Source organism: Sturnus vulgaris, chromosome 1, assembly GCF_052056855.1.
Source record: "Sturnus vulgaris isolate bStuVul1 chromosome 1, bStuVul1.hap1, whole genome shotgun sequence".
Taxonomy (NCBI): domain Eukaryota; kingdom Metazoa; phylum Chordata; class Aves; order Passeriformes; family Sturnidae; genus Sturnus; species Sturnus vulgaris.
Window position 1 is genome coordinate 28,504,354 of NC_142243.1, and position 15,069 is coordinate 28,519,422.

Below are 15,069 nucleotides of genomic sequence, written 5' to 3' on the forward strand. Positions count from 1 at the left end.
ATACTGCACACCTTTTCTCAAACATCTAAAAAGTTTCAGAAAGTTGTGAGTACTGAATTCTCCAGAAACATCTAATACTGCTGTTCATAGGTGTCCCAGGAACTGAAGGAACCAGGGTCACAGAAAGTCACACAGCCAGTCTGAGAGATCACTGAAGATTATAATTAAAACTGTAAATGTATAGACTTTATTTCTGATATAAATTCACATTTTCTGACTTGTTACCACCTTCCTAAAGCCCTAGATAAAGGCCTGCCTTTATGGTGGTATTCATGGAGGGAAAAGCCACTTCCTTCATGGGAATGGACATGAGAAGTAATAAATGTATTAAAAACATGCAATTACAACACTTTAGCGTTTAAGAGCTTCTATTTTTTTTTACTTTGGTTGCTAAACTGGAAATATAAACCTCCAGCTTGGGCACCCAGCTTGTAAATAACTGATTTCCAAGTGGTATTTAAAGACCGTCAGTAAGAAATACCAAGGAAAAATCGCACACCAAAACCAATAATCTCTTTGGATCATATATGCTCTATTAATTACAAAGACATATTGTCTTCCAGGAGTAACATAAATGAAGAAGCCAGAGCAAAACAGAACCTTATGTTTGGGAACTGCAAAGAAATTATTATATAGTCAGGAGATGCATCCATGCTGACATATAGGTAGATAGATCCTGAAATTGGCAGACAATTTCAATGAAGAATAAAACAGCCAAAACCAACAAAAAATGTTTAAACAAACAGTTAATTACTTGTTAACACATTAACCAATAAACATTAGGGAAAAGATAAGCCAAACTGCTGATCAACTGGAAAGATCAAAATGTGTTAGTGTTTTTTAATACATGGATTTCCTCTTCACTTTCAAAAAAGCAAATACTGACTAGTTTGAATTTAAGTTTTCAGGACAGAGAAAGTTCTCTTTCTCTGAAAAGACCATTACCTGTATACTAACAAGGTTAATACATGGTCCCCTGCAGCATTAGAGCGAGTCTTCCCTTTTGGGAACAGAATTAGAGAAATATTTAGACAGTACTACCACTGAAGCATTTATAATCAAATGACAGTGAAGGTGGACTGGCTGCAGCAGGAGCAACAATTTGTTTCGGTTGGTGGTTTAGAGCCTATTGAGAAAATTTGGAAACTGAATTAAGAGATGAAAGCATTTGGAAGAGCAGTTTTGTAACCACTCTAAAAGAAAAGTGAGCTTTATTGCCAAAGAAGCAAGTCATTTTAAATGAAAAATAACCACAAATAATTTCATTCTACCATGACTAAAGACTAAAAATATAATCTTTGTCTCCTTTCTTGTAAGTAAAAACCTATGTATCAGTTTAGTAACTTAAATATATTAAAATTATCCTATTTTGGTTGCATCAGAAACAAAAGGCATCAAAGACAAAAAAAGTGAAGGAAGTTGTCTGGCTGCACTTTGGTTTGGGCTTGATACATAGATTTCCAGTCAAATGAAATAATTTATATTTTATGAAGGAGAATTTTTACTAAGGAGTTACCCTGAATCTTTGGCATGTCATGAAACAGTAGAGAGAAAAAAATCTTAGAGTCTGCTCTCATTTTTATGGGAGCCAAAACTCACTTGCAGATATATCATAGGAAAACATCCTTACCATTTTATTCTTTATTGCTTTAGTGCATGAGTCACCATTATTTTTAAATTATAGAGAATTTTAAAGGACACATGACTACGTGCACATATGAATAAATGATGCCTCTGAAGGTTATACTTCACAAGAAGTCGTAGTCTAATATAACACTTATGATATGTAAGAGTATGCATCATTGTTGGCTAAAATAAATATCACAGCAGTCAAAAAGCAGAGTTCCTACAACAGTCAGTGGAAGCTGCTTATCAAATTATGTATCCCACATGGCCTAAATAATAGGATTCTCCACATTGTATAAGTGGAAATGTTAGTAAATCCAAAGACAAAGCAATAAATTACTACATTTAAGAAGTATTTTTTTTTCCAGTAAATACTATACCTTCTTCACACAAAAAGTATGCCAGTTGCTTTCATTTTTTTAACACTTGTTAGACCACTGATGAAAGAAGACACATTTAGCCTGTGTTAGCATTGAAAAAAAATACCCCAACCATCTTACTTCTTATATGTTCTTTTTCCTGTTTCAGATCAGAACTTTCTATAATCATGCTGCACAGTATCACAAGGAGAAGTATTTTTAATGATCATTTCCCTCCATCAATAGGTATGGAAACAATCGAACCTGAATTAAACATAAGAACAGGCAGCTGAGGAGAGCAAGAAGCGTCAGCAATGTTTCTCATCATTGGGATTCCATAGCAACTACAGTTAGCTTATACAACAAATTACTGTGAATTTTAAAGCTGTGTATTTCTACATCAAAGCCCATAGGAAGCTTTGGCACATAGGAAGTGTGCAGGGGATCTATCAGTGGCAAGGTGAAAAGTGGTCATGCCCATGGTCTGGGAAGGCATCTCAAAAGGCACACACCCCTGGAATCCAGCTGTGTTTGCTTTGAATTGTGCCTTCACACACTCGGCAAGCAGGATCAGTATACTCAGATAAAGCACCCAAGGAAGAGAACCTATGTAGCTTTGTCATGCCACTTCCATTCTTGGGGTTTCCCCCCCACCTCAGATTCTGCCATATTAATTCTCCTTGAAAGGAAGACCTTTTTTTCAAAAAGGCTTATCCCTGCATTTTTGTCATTACAAAGTAGCTGTTATTAGCCACGGTGCATGCACATGTGGGAAATTACAGGCCTTTCTCTGGGTTTGAGCAAAGGCCAAGGTAGCTGCTGCCACTTACTGGAGTCCCAAATTCCTCATGCCCTTATTGCCCATTTAAGAAGACATAAAAATGCTGATTTCCCACATCACAACCAGAATTTTATTCTGGTCTTCTGTGATCCCATAGGGTTTTCAGAGTAACATTAAAGATGACAGACTAAACTTGTCTGTAAAATGTTACTTCAATAAATTCTTCAGGCCCACCACCAAGGAACAGAGCTCTTTTCTGGTGAGCCTAATGGCAATATTTTGTGAAAATAATCAAGGAAGTAATTAGATTAATTTGTTATCTTCATCTGATGCCACAAAGTTTTACAGTGAAGGAAAATTTTATATATTGTTTATATATATTGAGTTCTACCCAGTTACAGTTTGTATGATTGATTTGAACTCTGTAACAACTGTATAATGAACTACCTGCAATCTATGAGTTATTGTATTTATAAAGGAGAATTGAGTGTTTTCACTTGGTGAATCATAATTCTTTCATATCCTCTAGTCTTTCTAGGATGAAGTAGACTGTTTTTAGCATTAATTATTTCAACATTCTGCTTAGCCCAGTAAGATATTTTCCCTGTATTCCAATAGCTTATATGAGCATACTGCTTATATAGCAAAACTTTCTAAATAGCTCTATCAGTCTGCAGTTATTTGGCATTCAGAAACATCCTGAGGAAAAGATGTTCATATTTAGCAACACTTTCTTATCAAAAGAATTAAAACAAAACTTCTATTTTATGGATTTTTTTCATTGTTTTCATTGTTTTCTAATCTAATTTTCTAAATAATTTCTAGCATCCACAGTAGTCAAGAGACAAGTACTGTGCAGTCCATAAGTCAAAGCATTAATAGAAATTCAGGTGTAATTCCTGCTGGTACTTCAGCTAGAGGGAGAAGAAAAATAAAGCACATTTGGATGGCCTCCTCTTGTCCTTTTAGATAATTTAGTGCATATTTAGACAAACAGAGTCTCTTTAAAATCCCTGGAATACAAAAACAATGCCTGCTTCATCTTTTATTAACTGTGATTATGACCTGTTTAATAGCATAAAAACATTTCCATTTAAACTGATAAAGTGGTTACTCTGCTTGCCTACAGTCTATTTCAAGATTCATCTTCATGGACGCCCTAGCACTCAAGGTGCTTTGAATGTTTCACACCGTTTTGCAAACCAAGTATTTAAGTAAATAAAATTTAACATAAGTAGCACTTATTTTTCATTCTTCATTGCACCAGTAATGCCTGTTACATAGAATTCTCCCTTCTCACTATGTTTCCTCTCAGAAGAGCCATTGGTCACGTATATTGAAGGATAACAAATTCTTACTTTTCCTATTTTGTGCAATCAGCTGAGCGCACCCAGCAGAAATCAAGCCTCAAGCTAAAGCTGTACTATTGCACCAGTAAACACTAAGTGTTATTTGAACTGCAGATGCTGGAAAATACCAGTGCTATTTCTTCTGAGAGATTTGTAATCTAATGAATTAAAGTAATTTTATTATTCTGCAGCCACACGTGCAATTTATGTGCTGCAGAATGATAGCCTCTAATAGCAACCCCAGTAAAGAGAAACTAATAAAAAGCTCTGCTTTATGCTTTCCAGAAAGCAGACACTACATTGACATCAAAACAGCAAGTTTAAAACTAGAGGGCAAGGGGTTTATTGTGTAATCTTCCATCAAGCTAAACACTGTCTGGGTGCACCATATGATTTTTCTTCATCAAGACTGTTGTCATTTTGCTATGCTTTCCACTACTTTCCTCTTTAAAGTGGTTAATTTCATTACACTCCAGAAGTGAGGGTTAGGGAGTAGGAGTTTGAGGAGGTGGCATGAAGATAATTTTAGAAAACAAACTGAGTTTTCTCGTGAAAGATTTTGGCAGCAAAAATTAAGAAACCAGGTTGCTTATGACAAATTGACCCCATTTTCCAACTCAAATACAACTTTATGTTAACCTCAAAACAGAGTCATTAGGAAATAAAAACCATAATTACTTTTCCATAGCAAAACCGAGAAACATCAATACGCTTGCAAATTTACTCCTTTTAGAAATAAACATTTCTCAGTAAGGGCTGGGAAAGGGCACAAAAATTGTTAGAACTTCTGCTACAAGTATTTTGCCATACTTGGATGATAACAGAAGTTTGCATTTTAGGAAATTATGTTTATAGCAGTTTCACCAGAAAAAAAGATCATAAATTCTTATTGGCACCCCATCTGCACCCACTTGCAGCTTTTTATAGGGAAATTATCTGGAAAAGAAGATTTATAGGATCAAGATAGTGTACCTGAACATCAATCCCCTCAGTAAATAACTTACTCCCAAGATGCTACTCCTTTTTAAAAATAATAAAACCATTCAGGTTTCTTTCAGGGCTTGTTTGCCACATCTATCACTTTTTCCAATCAAGTCCAACACTGACTCTGCTTTTGTTGTTATCACCTGTTTCCTGATAGAGGAGAACCATGGGGGGGAAAATCCAAAAACATACTAAAGAACCAAAAAAACCCAAACTCCTCATAAAACTCAGCCATCTCACTTGTTCAAATATTCATTGAAATGAACAAAACCTAAAATTTCTCTTTTTTATTGTGCAAGTATGACCCATTCTTTTATAGCTTCAGTGAAGCCTCTCTGGTATGGTATCTTCATGTTTATTAATTATGTCTGTAGACTGTGCATAGTTGGTGAGATTTGAATAATGACAGCCTATGACAAAACTAGTAGGCAAGTCACTGTTTTTGAAAAATATAATTTATGTTTCTTTAACAACTTCTGCTCCCTACTAAACTTAATATATCCTATTTTTTCATTTCTCTATCATATATACACAGCAAAACAAGATAATTTTTTCTGCTGTCATCATTCCTACTGATGTACTTTAAAAAATTCAGTGTTTCTAGTATTTGGTGCATAAAAAAACTCCCAAACATTTAATAATTTACAGTCCTTAAACAGGGAAAAATACTCAGTGCTTTGTCCTATAGCTCATCATCTCTTCATTTGTCATCATACTCTATTTATTTTCCTTTTAGCCAATTTCCTTGGATACTTAAAAGAAAAGGAGCTGCCAATAATGGCAAAATAGTCATAAATCCTTACCAAATATGAGCCAAACCTGAACCACACTTAAAATCAAGCATTTCTCTAGGCCTTTACAATGTAAGTGAAGTTCCAGTTACCAACAGGTGATTCAGTATCCTGTAAAACAAGTAGTAAAATAGGTTCAATCTTTAATCTCCTTTGAGAAATCCCTGCAGAAAATAGTGACCTCTATGTTTAAGACTTTATTTTTAAAGCATTTTTTATAATTTCAGTAGAATTTAAATTCACACACTTAGAATTCTAGTGCATTAGGAAGAATCTTGATGACCCCTAACAGTCTCAAACTGTTAGACTATAAAATTAACCAACTTCTAGTGTGTTTCAATAGGATTCATTTGATTTCATTTGTCTTGCATCAAAATCTGCCTTCCACCCTAGCAGCCACAACTTGGGCTGCTAAACACTACAAAAGACACTTCCTCACAGAAAGAGACTTCTAGAAAAAAGTCAACATTCAACATTATGCATTTCTAACTACATATGTGCACAATGTAGAAGATCACTGGTAGCGTAGAAACATTCTGTGGGTCTCATCCTGAGGAACTATTCATAAATTTCACAAGAAGTATTGTTGAAGTTAAATTTGAAGTTATACAGATATATAAAGAAGTCACACAATACAAAATAATAGCTATCCTAACAGTAGTTAATGTTGTCTAATGCTGTCTAATATTTTGGAGTGCCAAAGTCTTGAAAATTTCAAGTAAGTTAAATTTAACATCTTCACCCTGCGCAGCAAGCCACCAAATTTTATGAGCTTTTTCAGCATGTATTCTCAGCATGAAGTTCCTTTTAAAAAGCAGGCAGACATATGTACCAGTTTAAACTAACAGAAGGATACACTTCTCTGTTTCACAAGAAAGTTCAGCTGCTGACAAACAAGGTGGCAGGGATAAGGTCTTAATTTGAGCAAGACAGTGTCTTTCCCATAGCCTTCTCCTCAGGCTGGAAATGTGAGTAACCTGTAACAATCAGCAGCACCTTCACAGTAAGTTTGTGCTGAGTTCCAATTGCACTCTGCAGTTACAGAAAGAAATATGAGACAGGCTATTAATTTATCTAAAGGAGATAAAGACAAATCTGAGCCTCAGACGGATAATATTCAGTAATATTCCCTCTCTCCTGGACACAGTGTTATTGATTCTTGGGGGCATGAGAGCAGTGCTGTCAAGTGGACAGAAAATGACTGAAGGCTATTTTTGCACTAGAGACACAGACTTGTGCCTTTTGACAGCTTTAAATAGTTTACATAGGCAAAATACCCAGAGAGGATATTGTTCTGCCTGTGATAAGTACATTTGTGACACACAAGCTATACTCCTCACATATGCTCCCTTTATGTATATTCCTTCATTTTTCACGATTGTCTCATTAAAAACACTTCTATTGAAACCATATCTGGAAGTTTCTACAATCCAAAGCGACATCATATTTTTCCCTGTTTTTTTTTTTTTTTTTTTTTTTTAATTTTTCTCCCCCGTGCTTTTTTCTTTTTTTCCCCTGTTTGCCATCTGGAGATCACAGACACCTGGACTAAAATACTTATTATGCATGCTGATTCAAATGTACATTTGTGTCCTCAACAGGCTGTTGTAACTACCTCAGTAAAGACATTGCTTAGCACATGACAGCACATTTTCCCTCTGTAGCCTCTCACCAGTGGACAAGCTATGGCCTACACTGCAGAACAAAAATAACATGGAAACCTTGACCAGTAAGTGACTGTGGAGGAATACTTGCAGCACTTCAGTGTTACTGCAATTGCTATCAGTAATATTTATTTGAACCTTGTGCCAAAGCCTTGAGTGCACCAAGAGTGCACAAGACTTCAACTGCCCCTATTTCACCTGAGACCTCCACCCACTTGGTCTAAGTTCACACCAATTCCATGATTAGAAAAAAAAACCAAAAACCAAAACCAACCAACCAAAAAAGCCCTAATGAAGAAACTCCAAACCACAGTGGAAAGTCGTGACAGGTGACTGATCAGTTACACATGCACCATCTACCAGGCAGTACTAATTAAGAAAAGCAAATTCTTCTGTGACAAATGTACTCAAGAATAACTACATTGAAATAAATCTTCCAGAAAGCTGAGTTTTCAGAAGAGAACAAAACAACTCAAATCATATTAAATTTTCAGCATACAACTATAAAGAGAGCATTTTGTGACACAGAGTTTGCAACCTCAGGATAAGAGAAATAAACATATTTAACAAAGAAAAGGTGTAAGAAAGGTGCCAAGGATCGAAAAAAGGCAGGTACAATCTGGGCAATAAGCAATTTTCACAGCATATGCCTACTTTTCATCTAGTACATAACTTAATTGCTTCAAAACTACTGTTACAGTGGAAAAGAAAAGCTCCTTTGAAGCTCTCCTGCTAAGCCTTCTTTTAGTCCTTCTGCAGCCATCCTCTCTTCAAAGGGGTTTTCCTCAGGGGTTTGGCTAAACAATGCAAACACTTTGGTGCAATTTATTCTACCTGACAGAGTTTTTACAGATAACTGCAAATAAGAGTCTAGTAGGATTCTGAAGCACTGCTAAGCCTCCAACTACAACCTCAAGTGTTCAAGTCTTTTAAATTCTGGCCCAGGAACAGAGACTCTTAAACTTGAGCTGGACTAAATTACCAAAAGTGATATTTAGCATATCAAATGACTGGATTGTCCTTCACCCACAGATTCTACTGCCCCCATTCTCTAAGCTCAAAATTTGTCTCAATTTTTCTTTATCTCTATGAATTTTAGCTATAAAATGAGAACTAATCTTACCTATAAGAAACCTAATCCTGAAGTAATGTTCTATGTGTAACACAATATATATATATATATATATGTCTTTAAACTTCAGCTGTCTTCAGGACACCTTTGAAACGAACAAGACATCAGTAAAAGGTAAGTTAATAAGTGCTCAAGATATACTAAGTATATTGAAGCATTTATTAAAGCGATATAACTAGGAATTTAATTTCAACTGTTTTTTAGTGCAACATTATAGATTTTTACATACTGAAGTTTAAGCTTAATGGGCTATATACTTTTCTTTTTCTCTCTGTTTTAAAAGACGAAATAACCACTTGATTCCCCCCCACCCCCCCCCCCCAAAAAAAAATAAAAATTGCCAATTTAGACAGTAGTAAGCTGTGGAAAAGCTCTTCCAACTCTGGTATGCAGGCAGAAAAGGATGGTCAGTATCCACACCAATTCTGCATTGCCCAGCTCATGTCAGTACATCTTTTTATTTATCATAGTTAAACTACAGCAAGAGTACCTGATCTTTGCAAAAGATGCACCATATATCTTCTTGAGATCTGCAGCTGCTCATCACATCCAAAAACATCAGGCACAGGTATAAGTCCATAATTCCATCAGTAGGAGACTCTGTACCCTGGTTTGAGGAACATCTGGCAATATCAGTATCTGAGGGAGACCCAGAGGGCCCTAGGCCACCACTGGCATACTGCTTTGATTAACTCTTCTGTCCCAGAGAGGAAGGAAATTACAGATAACTCTAAGTTATACAGAAATCTAGGATGACTTAAGTCCTGGCATCCTTGCTACTTTGTGCCTTCAGAAGTAAACTGAATCAGTCCAAAAACCTCCTCTCTCTGAAAAGAAGACCAAAATCTGAATTAGACCTTTGCAACCACTCTTCCCTATGACCTTCCTAAGTTAACTGCCCGTCCTGCTAGAATACCTTCCATGACTCCTCCACAAATGCTCCTCAGCTGGTACCAGAACATCTCCTTTTACAGCAGCTGCTTCCTGGACTCTTCATCACAGCAGGAGATCACGAAGCTCTTCATTAATCCTGCTATCCTGTCCTTCTGAAAGAAAGAGTCCAATGGCTTAGGAACACAATATACAGCTTTTTGCAGATCCTGAGGAATCGAAATTAATTTCTCATGGGGTCATGTGAAAAATATTTTTAAAAGTTAATTTAAGCTTTCATCAGAGTGATTTAATGTTTCACCTCCTGAATAAACACTCTGTGAAGACCACAAAATAATTTTTTCAATTGTTGGAGGATTAGACTTTGTTTCCATTTTCTTAGAGGAAGTGCAGCTAGATAACCTATGAAATGTAAACAGATTTTGTGCCCTTAACTGCTGTTAAAGGGCTTTACATATTTTTATGTAATTAAAGAAAACATTTATGCAACGGAAAAAATTGCAGAATTTTTAAGAAACATGTTTAAAATTATTTACAAGTACATGACATGAAAATATGTGAGTTGTTTAGTATAACTTCAAACAAATAGTATTTTCCTGATATGAATGACAATGCACTAAGCAATGAAATGATACATAGATATACCTTACATCAAAAGTAGTTTGTCTTCTAGAAATTCAGTTTCACATCCTTGAAACCTTTACCTTCAATTTCACAGTTGCTGCCATACATACAATAAAGTTTTGATGATAGATTATCCAATTAAAATTTGTAAAGGTACAAATACATTAACAATCAGAGCATTAAGCTGGGTTTTCCTGTAGCTGTAAATTGCTTTACTAGGGCCTATTTTTGATATTTCTTTTCAAATAATCACCTCAGAGAAACGAACCGATAGACTGCTAACTTTTTGTCACTTCTGAAATATCATTCTGGAAGTAATCACAAATCTTTGTGATCTATCTTTCTTCAGCATTCCTCTTCACATGTTCATGTCTTTTTTCTTCCCCTGAAACAGACATGAAATCATGAAACATACAAAGGCAATCGTTATTCATAAACATTCATTAGCTAATTAATTCCAGATAGTTCATGATCATTCATCAACAAATCATGAACTGAAGTGAAATGAACTATTCACAATTAGTTTATTTCTTCAGCATCTTCCATTAATTATTACAGGGTTGATTCCTTTTGAGTCATTCAGGTTAGCCTCTGTTATGATTAACAAGGATAGCATGCACTGTTACACAAATCAGAGTTCCAGAGAGTGAGAAGCAGAATGAATAACTTCAAGTTGCTTATTTTATCCTTAATCACTTATATATCATTATTTATATGCTGAAAATTCACCAGTATCAGAATGGTAGGAACAATTTCCCATTCTAAAATTAATACAAGAGAAAAACATTAAAATATTGTAGGAAATTATAGGTTTTAGTTCTGCCTCTCTTTCTTAAAGGAGAAGTAAAATTACGTTTGAGGGTTTTCTTTACAAGCATCTTAGTAAAAACACAAATGCCTAAATATAGGTGTATTTTTCTTTCTGAAAAGTACAGCTCACCAGCTGATGTTTTGTATTTACATGGCATATAAAGGAGAAAATGGAAAAAATATAAATGGAATACAGTATACATTTTTTCTAATTATATTAAAACTCAGCTATTCTATGGTTTGGCTTCTCGTTTTCTTTCCTTCTCCACAAAATATGTCCATCATAATTTACTTCCTACATACTTATGGAAAAGCAGGTGGATTATACAAGGAAATAGAATCCCATATGTGCTATAAAGACCAGCCTAAACAGTGTGACCAGAACTAAAAAATACCTCAGGTTATTAAGCCACTTAAAAAGAAAAATATAATAAGTATCTTTTCTGATAAGAGTTTGGGGACAGTGGTGAAATTTATTATTAAAAATTGTGAATCTATTTCCCCTGTTTTATATAACCATAGTAAATTTCTCTTCAATACAATGATCTGTCCCTTCCACACATACAGCAAAAATGGCCTTTTATTGTATCCCTATTTTCACTTATTTACCTTATTCATGTATACCAAACTGGGAATGGATAAAATCCTCTTTTATGGCCCTAAATATCCTCAGATTAAAATTCCCTAGAAATTATTTAATTTTTTTTCTGACTTACTAAGTTATTGCTCCTTGTAATTTTAAAGGCTGCTAACAAAATATTTTCTTGTCTCCTTTAGGAGCTACAGCTGTCTTTTCTGGGTACTGCCTGGAAATATTTTGCATGTTTAGAGCAATGTCTGGCTAGAGTCCTTCCTTTGTTAGAGAAGTTTTCAGATTTTATATAACTTAAGGCTCTTAAAGGCTTCCAAGGCAGAAGTGGGAAAGGCAGAACATCTCACTGAGTTGAATCCCTGCTGTTTGAATTGTTGCCTTGTCTTGATGGCTTATTGAGGCAAAAGTGGGTGTGAAGCACTGCTGAGTGCATGCTGCTTTTCACTGTGAGGAAAACCAGAGTGGAAAGGAAAATACAAGAGGGCATGTTCTGCATACTGCAATACGAGGGGATCAGGACTCTAATGTACCTCATGGAAGGCATCACTCCGCCTGAGAAAGCACTTGAGAGAAACCTCTCCTGTGCTTCTCATAGAAACAACTCATACATTTAAGATTAGAAATATATATTAGATTTTTCCAGAGATACAACAAAGCAGATTTTGACATGGAGTTTTCATGGAATTGCTATGTAATAAAGAAATTATAGATATTGTTGTTCTCAGATAAATAAAAATACTTGCAATTGCTACAACCAGAGAATTACCATTAGTAGTCACTAAATGTCAATATCATTAGAGAGCAGGGCCGTGGGCATGTAACATATTTTGATTATTGAAAAAGATATGGAAAGAGTTCCTACAGACATGCCTAACTTAAAGCAAAAGTGGGGTAATTTGGCTTGTTATAAATACCTTGCACCACAGGGTAAACTAAGGAAAATTGCTTTGCTGTGGACTAAGGTTTCTTGTTTACGGTTCCACAATGTGGTTTTCTATTAGTCAGGCTTTAAAGTTTGCCTCTGTTATAAACTCCAACTCCAATTGCTCTTGCTTCTATTATGAACCCCTAAACTTTTCCTCTGGCACCTTTTATATTTCTAAAAGTTTAAAGAAAATGTATGTGAAACTCATGTAAGGGGAAGTATGAGTTTCTAACCAGACAAGTGAGAAGTGTTGCTATAGTATTTACAAATAAGCATGCATACAGAGGCAGGTGGCACAGATCATGCAAATCTTAAAATCAAGAATTCTATGTGTCACCTAGATAATTTTTTTACCTTATGAAATCACATGCACACAAAACAATCATCAAAGGATGAGCTAGAAGAGAGCATAGTTTAATCCTAAATACCCAGTTTACACTTATTACATCAATGATTTAATTATAAAAAAGATATATGTGTGCAAAAGTAGCCTTGCATTCTGTTATCTTCATCAACACAGTTGCAACTTGGTATTTTTACCATTTTCACAATTTTATTCCACAGACATTTTATTTATAATATCTGCACTGCTCTAAGAATTCCACGTCACTATTTCTTTAAATAAGAATACTCTACGGGAAAATAGGGAATTGTTGCTTGGACTGTTCTAAAAAACCAAACAGGGCTGCTTGTTATTGGAAATATACCCTACCCAGAATGCTGCAAACAGGCAAGACCAGGAGACTAGGTAGGAATCCCAAAGGAGCATTCCATGCTTTGTGTGCATTCCATGTTTTCTGAAGCAATGCTTGATGCTTTTCTGTGACAATCTTGACTCTGATAGGCTTACAGATAGAAAAATTATATGCTGAATTGTGCACTTCTGACATAAGGAAAAATACATAGGTTATTAAGACAGGTTAAACCGAATCAGAAGTTATCTATATGCTAAAGAGGATCCCTTGATTCGCTTGAAATCTGACATTTTCAGGTCTTCAAATGTTTATAGTTCACTGATAGCTCAGTTTCTTACATATTCAAGTTTGGTTATGAAATATTAATTCTATCATTTTGCTTATAATTCCTAGTTGTAAAGCAGGATCCCCATAAATATTGTAGATAGATATAAAAAACAACCCCTGCCCCAAAGACCTTACAGGCCAACCATAAGAGAAAACAAATGGACAGAGACAGATGGGGAAAGAGAAGAAAATAATGAGATTTCTATGATGGATATAAGAAATGTAATCAGGTTGATCATTTACCCATGCACTGTAGTTTGTCATGAATATGATGTCACAGTCAGATTTTTCAGAGAAGTTCTGCATTACAGACCTTTTCTGTCTCCTGCTGTAACAAGGGCACTTCTGCCACTCAGAGCAACACAATTCAGGAGAAGTTACCTGCTCATTAATTGCTTACTCATGTACACTTTGCTTAAGTGTCTCTTGGAAATTAGCCAACTTCTGAGCACTCTCACAGTGGGAAGATAAGACAGAGATAGTGTTTCAAGCTTTTCCTACAATTCCGTTTTGTTAATGAAGCATCATCAGTTTAGTAACATTCTGACGACCGTGCTTCCTAAAAAGGAAAAGAGAGATAACAAAAGCATTTTATTTATATATAAATACATTATTATTTCATAATTTTCTCCTCCCTACATTGTTACTTTGGTTGCAGAAGGCTGAAATTAGCTCCTGACTGAAATAAATTTACAGGTCTTCATTAGCTCCTGACTGAAATAAATTTACAGGTCTTCATTTGTTCACTTATATCTAGTTATGTTTGCAAAAATTTGCTTTACTAGAAACTGTAGTTCTAATGATTTTGTGGTGTATTGAAGAAAATACATGAAGGATGGTTACGTCATCTTTGGTTTTGAGCATGAATCAAACTTAATCTCCACAGAAGAAACAATGATTAAGTTAAACAAGACAAAATATATTTGTCTTGTTTGTTTCGTACTACATGCACAGGACATCTGCTCATCTAGAAAAAAGACAGTATTTTTTAAGATTAACAAAAATGCCATCAGGTGTCCAAATTAATCTATTGTGTTTTTTTGCCAAGTAGGAATAATTTTTTCTTATCAAACACAGACATCTGGGCCTGTAGTATGAATATGGTAAATCAAATAAATGGTTAAGCATATTTTCTCTCCAGAATTCAGATGTCTCTTGCACCTTAAAACATATATGAAACTCTCATTGCTTCCCAGAAGTGCAAAAAACAACACACACATGCAAATATGAATCAATAAATAAGGAAGGTTATTGACCATTCAATTAAAAAGGCACTTTGCATTAAGCATCTTCATAATCGTGCACTAACACTTGATATTTGAGGATAAAATTTTCCGATCCTTTTATTCCGAACATAGAGCAATTCACGTTTAAAGCAGAACGTCCTTACTCATGTTAAATTATGACTGAAATGCAAGGTAGGACCGACAGAAATTGTGTATCTGCCCATGTGCTTTTATGGGAGGCAACGTTAAAGCACAACTGCAAAGCACAACTTCACTCTGGATAAAACAGGATA

General features: G+C 35.1%; 1 long non-coding RNA gene across 1 annotated transcript in view; it reads right to left on the reverse strand.

The window, feature by feature from the left end:
* Window positions 1-9,011: 9,011 nt before the first annotated feature.
* Window positions 9,012-15,069, reverse strand: part of LOC106864758 (uncharacterized) — a 50,743-nt gene continuing 44,685 nt past the window's right edge. Inside the window, exons 4-7 of the long non-coding RNA XR_015802741.1 lie at window positions 13,241-14,109; window positions 10,455-10,586; window positions 9,603-9,732; window positions 9,012-9,513 (exon numbers count right to left, since the gene is read on the reverse strand). This is a non-coding gene — a long non-coding RNA (uncharacterized LOC106864758). The remainder of the gene's footprint in view (window positions 9,514-9,602; window positions 9,733-10,454; window positions 10,587-13,240; window positions 14,110-15,069) is intronic.